Source organism: Hemiscyllium ocellatum, chromosome 9, assembly GCF_020745735.1.
Source record: "Hemiscyllium ocellatum isolate sHemOce1 chromosome 9, sHemOce1.pat.X.cur, whole genome shotgun sequence".
NCBI lineage: Eukaryota > Metazoa > Chordata > Chondrichthyes > Orectolobiformes > Hemiscylliidae > Hemiscyllium > Hemiscyllium ocellatum.
The window spans coordinates 105,146,910-105,155,409 of NC_083409.1; positions in this window are offsets into that span (position 1 = coordinate 105,146,910).

Consider the following 8,500-nt stretch of genomic DNA (forward strand, 5'->3'; position numbering starts at 1 on the left):
GTCCCTGGTGCTGTAACCACCAAGTGATCATGATTCCATTAACGCTTTCGAAACTTTTGGATCCACCAAGCAATCTCTTCACTTACCAGCTGTCTTTCCATCTGGAAACAAAATAAATAATTTAATTCCCTTGCTGGAACAATTATAGACTCATGACTCTATCAGAAAATGCCACAATGGCTCATTCACTGTTCACCGTCCTCACTATCTGACCTTCTTGAACATAATAAACTCAGGCTTGATTGACTTGTGTTTACAGCGAGTCTATTTTTACCAGTTTCAGATTATGTTTTCCATTTATTTACATTTTTAAAAAATCTAATGTTACATTTCTGAAACATAGACATTGTGAAATGTGGTTACAGCCCTGAGTTGTGCGTATGCCTTGACTCAGGAAAGCTGAGCAGGGAGAGTGATTAGATTAGACTTACAGTGTGGAAACAGGCCCTTCGGCCCAACAAGTCCACACCGACCCGCCGAAGCGCAACCCACCCATACCCCTACATTTACCCCTTACCTAACACTACGGGCAATTTAACATGGCCAATTCACCTGATCCGCACATCTTTGTGACTGTGGGAGGAAACCGGAGCACCCGGAGGAAACCCACGCAGACACGGGGAGAACGTGCAAACTCCACACAGTCAGTTGCCTGAGTCGGGAATTGAACCCAGGTCTACAGGCGCTGTGAGGCAGCAGTGCTAACCACTGTGCCACCGTGCCGCCCAGTGTGACCCAGAAGTTCCATTCCAAGATGCTAGGCTGCTCTGGGAAGCAGATCCAAAGACCCCAGGTTAAATGTAGAAATTGGTGAGGGAAAACACAGGCCAGAGACTGTTTGTTGAAGCTTTTAAAACAGCAGTCAAACAAAAATAAGTACATCCAGCCCTCACTCCTCAAATACATTCACCCACCAGACACTCTCCATATTCCATCCAGTGCATTCTTAAGCTCTCCATGGTCCCTCATGCTCTCCCAAGCCAACCTAAAGACCTCAGCCCACCCAATGGTACTCTATAACTCCTGTGCCAACTGAGTGCCAACTCAAATCAACCAGTTACATTATGCACTTAAAGAAACAAAATTACTTCTCAAGATTTGAGAGAATCCACCATGCCGTGCCTTTATGTTCTGTAAAAATGAAGCAAAGATATTACAATCATGAATCGATTCATCACCACCTGAAAGGGCATATTCAAAGCAATTTTCTTTCACAATGTGTCAGTGGTGAAGTCAATGACCTAGGTGCATTATTACAAGATTATTAATCCAGAGACCTTGGTAAGGTTGGAATCCCACCATATCAAATGGTGAAACCTGAATTCGATGCAAATCTTGATTTAAGAGTCGAAAGATGACCGTAAAAACATTGTCGGACAAATTCATCTGGATCGCCAAATGCCCTTTAGGGAAGGAAACTGTTGCCCTTACCTGGTCTAGGTAGTCATGGCCAGACCAGCTCAGCTGCTGGTCAATGGTGCCACCCAGGAGCAAATGAATCAGAGAGGCTACTGGGAGACATGCTGAATCAGGAGCGGTGGTGAGCAGGAGGTCAGTTGGAAGAGTAAGTTTTTCAGAGTTGTGTTGCTGAAGATTTTTGATCCAGTTAACATTTCTGCTCTAGTCATTCTGATACAACTGCTTTTATTGCACTTTCAGCATACCCAGTGGTATGGAAGGTACGACTTAAATACAAATTCTTCTTTTTCAAGGCAACATGCAAATGCTGACCTGAAATATATGTGTATTTGGAGCTACAAAGGATGCATTGGACTGAATGAAATTACTTGAAATCTAGAACAATCATAAATTAGGTCTGGGTTTGATGCTATGATTCAAAATACTCACCCATTGCTGAAGCTAATAGGGGCCTGAATGACGTGGGCTATGGTCGCAGAGTCATAGAAGTATACAGCATGTCCAACCTGTTGGGATCCATTATCAAGGTTAGGTAGTGTAAGAAACTTTATTGTTAGGTAGTGCTCACGTAAGGTAGTATTAGCAAGTCTGGAACTTGTTAGCTTCACTAGACAACAGTAAGCCATTATGTTACACTAAGAACAGACTGAAAAGCTGATGGCATAGCCTGAAGAGGCCCCAGGGAGGGTGAGAGATAACAGGACATTGGAGCCGTGTCTAAATGCACGTAGCTCAAACTGAGGTAATAGAATGTTATCAGGTGAGAACCAATGACATACCAAAATTCTGCATTTTACCAAATAAGGATGTAACTCTGGAATGTGAGAGAACAAAAGGATAGACAAATTAAAAATATAGTCAGAACACGCCTTCTCCAGTGAGCCAGACACCTCACTGTACTGTGTACGATTCTCTCTCATTAAACCTGTTTATACTTTTAATCAGACCCGGTGTCTCTCTCCTCCAAACGAACACGGGGACAGAAGTCCTGTCCCAACAAACCCGTCCATGCCGACCAGATATCCCAACCCAATCTAGTCCCACCTGCCAGTACCCAGCCCATATCCCTCCAAACCCTTCCTATTCATATACCCATCCAAATGCCTCTTAAATGTTGCAATTGTACCAACCTCTGCCAGCTGGCAGCTTATTCTATACACGTACCACCCTCTGCATGAAAAGGTTGCCCCTTAGGTCTCTTTTATATCTTTCCCCTCTCACCCTAAACCTATGCCCTCTAGTTCTGGACTCCCCCACCCCCGGGAAAAGACTTTGTCCATTTATCCTAACCATGCCCCTCATAATTTTGTAAACCTCTATAAGGTCACCCCTTAGCCTCCGAGGCTCCAGGGAATACAGCCCCAACCTGTTTCAACCTCTCTCTGTAGCTCAGATCCTCCAACCCTGGTAACATCCTGGTGGATCTTTTCTGAACCCTTTCAAGTTTTGCAATATCTTTCTGATAGGAAGGAGACCAGAATTGCACGCAATATTCCATCAGTGGCCTAATCAATGTCCTGTACAGCCGCAACATGACCTCCCGACTCCTGTACTCAATACTCTGAGCAATAAAAGCATACCAAATGCCTTCTTCACTATCCTATCTACCTGCGACTCCACTTTCAAGGAGCTATGAACCTGCACTTTGTTCAGCAACACTTTGTAGGATGTTACCATTAAGTGCATAAGTCCTCCTCTGATTTGCTATTCCAAAATGCAGCACCTCGCATTTATCTAGATTAAACTCCATCTGCTACTCCTCAGCCGAATGGCCCATCTGATCATGATCCCATGTAATCTGTGGTAACCTTCTTCGCTGTCCACCATATCACCGCCCTTCTTAAACAGTGGTACCATGTTTGCCAACCTCCAGTCTTCTGCCACCTCACCTGTGACTATCGATGATACAAATATCTCAGCAAGGTTGTTGTGGTTCTGCTCGCCGAGCTGGAGGTTTTTGCTGCAAACGTTTCGTTCCCTGGCTAGGGAACATCATCAGTGCTGTTGGAGCCTCGTGTGAAGCGCTGCTTTGATGTTTCTTCCGGTATTTATATTGGTTTGTTCTTGCCGCTTCTGGGTGTCAGTTTCAGCTGCAGTGATTTGCATATGGGGTCCAGGTCGATGTGTCTGTTGATGGATGTTCTTGCCGTTTCCAGGTGTCAGTTTCAGCTGTAGTGGTTTGTATATGGGGTCCAGGTCAATGTGTCTGTTGATGGAGTTTGGGGATGAATGCCATGCTTCTAGGAATTCTCTGGCTGTTCTCTGTCTGGCTTGTCCTATGATAGTGGTGTTTTCCCAGTCAAATTCATGTTGCTGGTTGTCTGAGTGTATGGCTACTAGAGATAGCTGGTCGTGTCGTTTTGTGGCTAGCTGATGTTCATGGATGCGGATTGTTAGCTGTCTTCCTGTTTGTCCTATATAGTGTTTTGTGCAGTCCTTGCATGGTATTTTGTAAACTACGTTAGTTTGGCTCATGCTGGGTATTGGGTCCTTTGTTCTAGTGAGTTGTTGTCTGAGCGTGGATGTTGACTTGTGTGCTGTTATGAGTCCTAAGAGTCGCAGTAGTCTGGCTGTCAGTTCTGAGACGCTCCTGACGTATGGTAGAGTGGCTAGTCCTTTTGGTTGTGGCATGTCCTCGTTCCTCGGTCTATCTCTTAGGCATCTGGTGATAAAGTTGCGTGGGTATCCGTTTTTGGCGAATACCTTGTATAGATGTTCCTCTTCCTCTTTTTGCAGTTCTGGTGTACTGCAGTGTGTTGTGGCCCTTTTGAATAGTGTCCTGATGCAGCTTCGTTTGTGTGTGTTGGGGTGGTTACTTTCATAGTTTAAGACTTGGTCTGTGTGTGTTGGTTTCCTGTGTACCCTTGTGGTGAATTCTCCGTTGGGTGTTCTCTCTACTAACACGTCTAGGAATGGGAGTTGGCTATCCTTTTCCTCTTCTCGTGTGAATCGGATTCCTGTGAGTGTGGCGTTGATGATTCGGTGTGTTTTTTCTATATCTGTGTTTTTGATGATTACAAAGGTGTCATCAACATATCTGATCCAGAGTTTGGGTTGGATTTGTGGTATGGCTGTATGTTCTAACCTTTGCATAACTGCCTCTGCTATGAGTCCCGAGATTGGTGATCCCATGGGTGTTCCGTTGATTTGTTCGTATATCTGATTGTTGAATGTAAAGTGTGTGGTGAGGCACAGGTCCAGTAGTTTAAGTATGCAGTCCTTGTTGATAGGTTCGGCCTTCTGTGTTCTGTTATGTATGTCCAGTAGGTTGGCTATTGTTTCTCTGGCTAGGGTTTTGTCAATTGAAGTGAACAGTGCCGTCACGTCGAATGATACCATGGTTTCTTCTTTGTCTATGTGTGTATTCCTGATGACGTCCAAGAATTCCTGTGTTGATTGTATGGAGTGTTTGGATCCGCTGACTAGGTGTTTCAGTTTTTGTTGTAGTTCTTTGGCCAGTTTGTATGCTGGTGTCCCTGGTAGTGATACTATGGGTCTGAGTGGGATGTCTGGTTTGTCTACTTTGGGTAGTCCATAGAATCTGGGGGTGTTGTTGCTTTCAGGTTTCATTCTTTGCTGGTCCGCTTTGGTTATCTGTCCGTTTTTTTGTAGATTCCTTAGTGTGTTGTTTATTCTATTGGTGAGTTGTGGTGTGGGGTCGGAATCCTTCATTTGGTAGGTGTTGGTGTCTGCGAGTAGTTGTTGTGCTTTACTGATGTAGTCTGATTTATCTAGGATGACCGTCATTCTGCCTTTATCTGCCGGTAGTATGATTATGTTCTTGTCATTTTTCAGTGCTTTCAGTGCTTCCCTCTCCTTGGTGTTGAGGTTATGTGTTTGTCGTTTTCTTATCATCATGGCTACTACTGTTTGTCTCACTGTTTGTTGTGTCTCTTCTGTCAGTCCATTGTTCCTGAGTGTGCTTTCTAGTGCTGCTAGGAAGTCTGCTGTGTTGGCATCCCTGTGGTTGTATTTGAGTCCCTTGGCCAGTATAGTTCTTTCCATGTCTGTGAGCTGTCTGTGGGAGAGGTTTTTAACCCAGTTGTGTGTTGTAGTGTCCTCCTTTTTGTGTGTTAGTTTGTCCATTTTTTCTCTTAGTGCTGTTTTTTTGCGGCGTGTTGTCCTGTTCTGTCCTATAGTGATAGCCTGTTCTATGGTCTGGGTCCATTCCTGATTAGTGGTTTTTGAAATTAACGACTTTTGGTGCGCAATTTCTTGCTTGTATCTGTGCAGTCGGTTGTGAGCGTCTGTGATCATCACCTGGACCATCCTGAATCCGTTCTTCTTGGCTGTTTCCCTGGCTTGTGGGTTATTTACTGGAGGTCTGTACTTGACACATTGTGGAAGGATTTGATTTTTTCTGCATTCGTGGAGGAACCGGAGTTGTTCATATGTTGCGCTGAGGCGGTTAGCGCAGGATTCCCATCTCCTGGCTTGTTTCAGCGTTTCTCGCCCGTAAGTGTTTAAAATCTGATTGAAGATTTGTAGCTCGGGTATCCGTTGTTGTGGTTCTGCTCGCCGAGCTGGAGGTTTTTGCTGCAAACGTTTCGTTCCCTGGCTAGGGAACATCATCACAAACCTCCAGCTCGGCGAGCAGAACCACAACAACGGATACCCGAGCTACAAATCTTCAATCAGATTTTAAATCTCAGCAAGGTGCCCAGCAACCACTTCCCTAGCTTCCCACAGAGTTCCCGGGTACATCTGATCAAGTCCTGGGGATTTATCCACTTTTATGCATTTCAAGATATCCAGCACTTCCTCCTCTGTAATATGGACATTTTTCAAGATGTCACCATGTATTTCTCCTCATTTTATATTTTCCATGTCCTTCTAATCCAAAATACTTGGTTAGTATCTCCCCCATCTGCTGCGGTTCCACACATAGGCTGCCTTGCTGATCTTTGAGAGGCCCTATTTTCTCCCTAGTTACCGTTTTGTACTTACTGTATTTATAAAGTCCCTTTGGATTCTCCTTAACTCGATTTGCTAAAGCAATCTCCTGCCCCCTTTTTGCCCTCTTGATTTCCCTCTTACGTATACTCCTACTGCCTTTATACTTTTCTAAGGATTCACTTGATCTATCCTGTCTATACCTGACATATGCTCCCTTCTTTTTCTTAATCAAAACCTCAACTTCTTTAGTCATCCAGCATTCCCTATACCTACCAGCCTTTCCTTTCACCCTGACAGGAATATGCTGTCTCTGGACACTCGTTATCTCATTTCTGAAGGCTTCCCATTTTCCAAACGACCCTTAATCTGCAAACATCGTCCCCAGTTAGCTTTTGAAAGATTTTGCCTCATAGTCTTTGGCCCCAAAGGCCAATGTTCTGTAGTCCCTGGGGTACTCAGGGACATCCACCCAGCTCATGGTCAAGACACCATCTAGAGCTGGTTTGCTTGTTCTCATTGCACTCACTCACTACCTGAATGACCACAGTGTTCCTGCCTTGCCCTTTTGCACCTACTCCCCAGCCAGAGATAACATCCTCACACTGCTGCTGTATCGTGTTACTCTTTAACACAGAAACAAATCCAATACATTTAATGGTTATCATCAGCAAACCTCAGTGCAGGGAGATACCTTTGGTTAGGATGCCTAGACCAGCCTCAGATACCAGTCTGGGGGTTTGGATAGAGTCAATCCATCATTCAGTGCACTGACCCAGGTGGCAACCTCAGACCAGGCTGTGCAGGGTCTGACGAATGGCCTCGACGGTTGTCTAGATTAGAGTGGTGCTGGAAAAGCACAGCAGGTCAGGCAGCATCCGAGGAGCAGGAAAATTGACGTTTCGGGCAAAAGCCCTTCATTCCCTCGACTGTTGGTCCTGGGAGAAAAAGGTTGTCCCGCCTCAACAACACCTCATCCACTAGGATCTCCAAAACCCTGACCACAAAGTGGGGCATCAAATTTTCCCATATTTACCATGTCCAGGGCAAATAGCATGAACATTAGGAAGGTGACAACATGGTAGTATTATTGCTCGGACGTTAATTCTAATGTTCTGGGGACCTGGGCTCGAATCTAGCCACGGCAGATGGTAGTATCCGAATTCAATTAAAATCTGGAATTAGGAGTCTAATAGTGACCATTAATCCATTGCCAATTGTCAGAAAAAACTCATCTGATTCACTACTGCCCTGTAGGGAATGAAACTGCCATCCTTATCTAGTCTGGCCTACATGTTACTCCAGACCCACAGCGATGTGGTTGACTCTTAGCTGCCCTCTGGATAATTAGGGATGGGGAATAAATACTGGTGTGGCCAGTGATGTCCAATCCCATGAATGAATTTTTAAAAACTTTGCAGGGAAGCTGCAAACTGATTGGACAGGTCTGTGTGCACCATGACATCAGTAGTGGGGATGCCCATAAACTCTGGGATGTCCCTGCAGTCGCGAGTTGTTCTGAGGTAGAATGGGATGGGAGACTGGTGAGAAGAATCCCATGGGGTGGGGTCGATGGTTAATGAGCTAAGTTTGATAAGGCCTCATGGTGAGAAACACTCTGTCAAACTCAACAAAATGAACACAGCAAAAATAAAAAAAACATTCTGTCCACAATGTGTGCTTTTGCTCATTGACCTGTTCAAAGGTGGCATATTTGAACCTGAGCCTCCTGGCTCAGAGATATGGACACTATTACTATGTCACAAGAAAGCATAGAACATAGAACATAGAAGGATACAGCGCAGTACAGGCCCTTCGGCCCTCGATGTTGCGCCGACCGAATCCTACCTAACCTATACTAGCCCAATAACTTCCAAATGCCTATCCAATGCCCGCTTAAATGACCATAAAGAAGGAGAGTTCACCACTGATACGGGCAGGGCATTCCATGAACTCACAACCCGCTGTGTGAAGAATCTACCCCTAACATCTGTCCTATACCTACCACCCCTTAATTTAAAGCTATATCCCCTAGTAACACCTGACTCCATTAGCGGTAAAAGGTTCTTAGTATCTACCCTATCTAAACCCCTAATCATCTTATACACTTCTATCAGATCTCCCCTAAACCTTCTCTTCTCCAATGAGAACAGCCCCAAGTGCCTCAGCCTTTCCTCATAAGATTTTC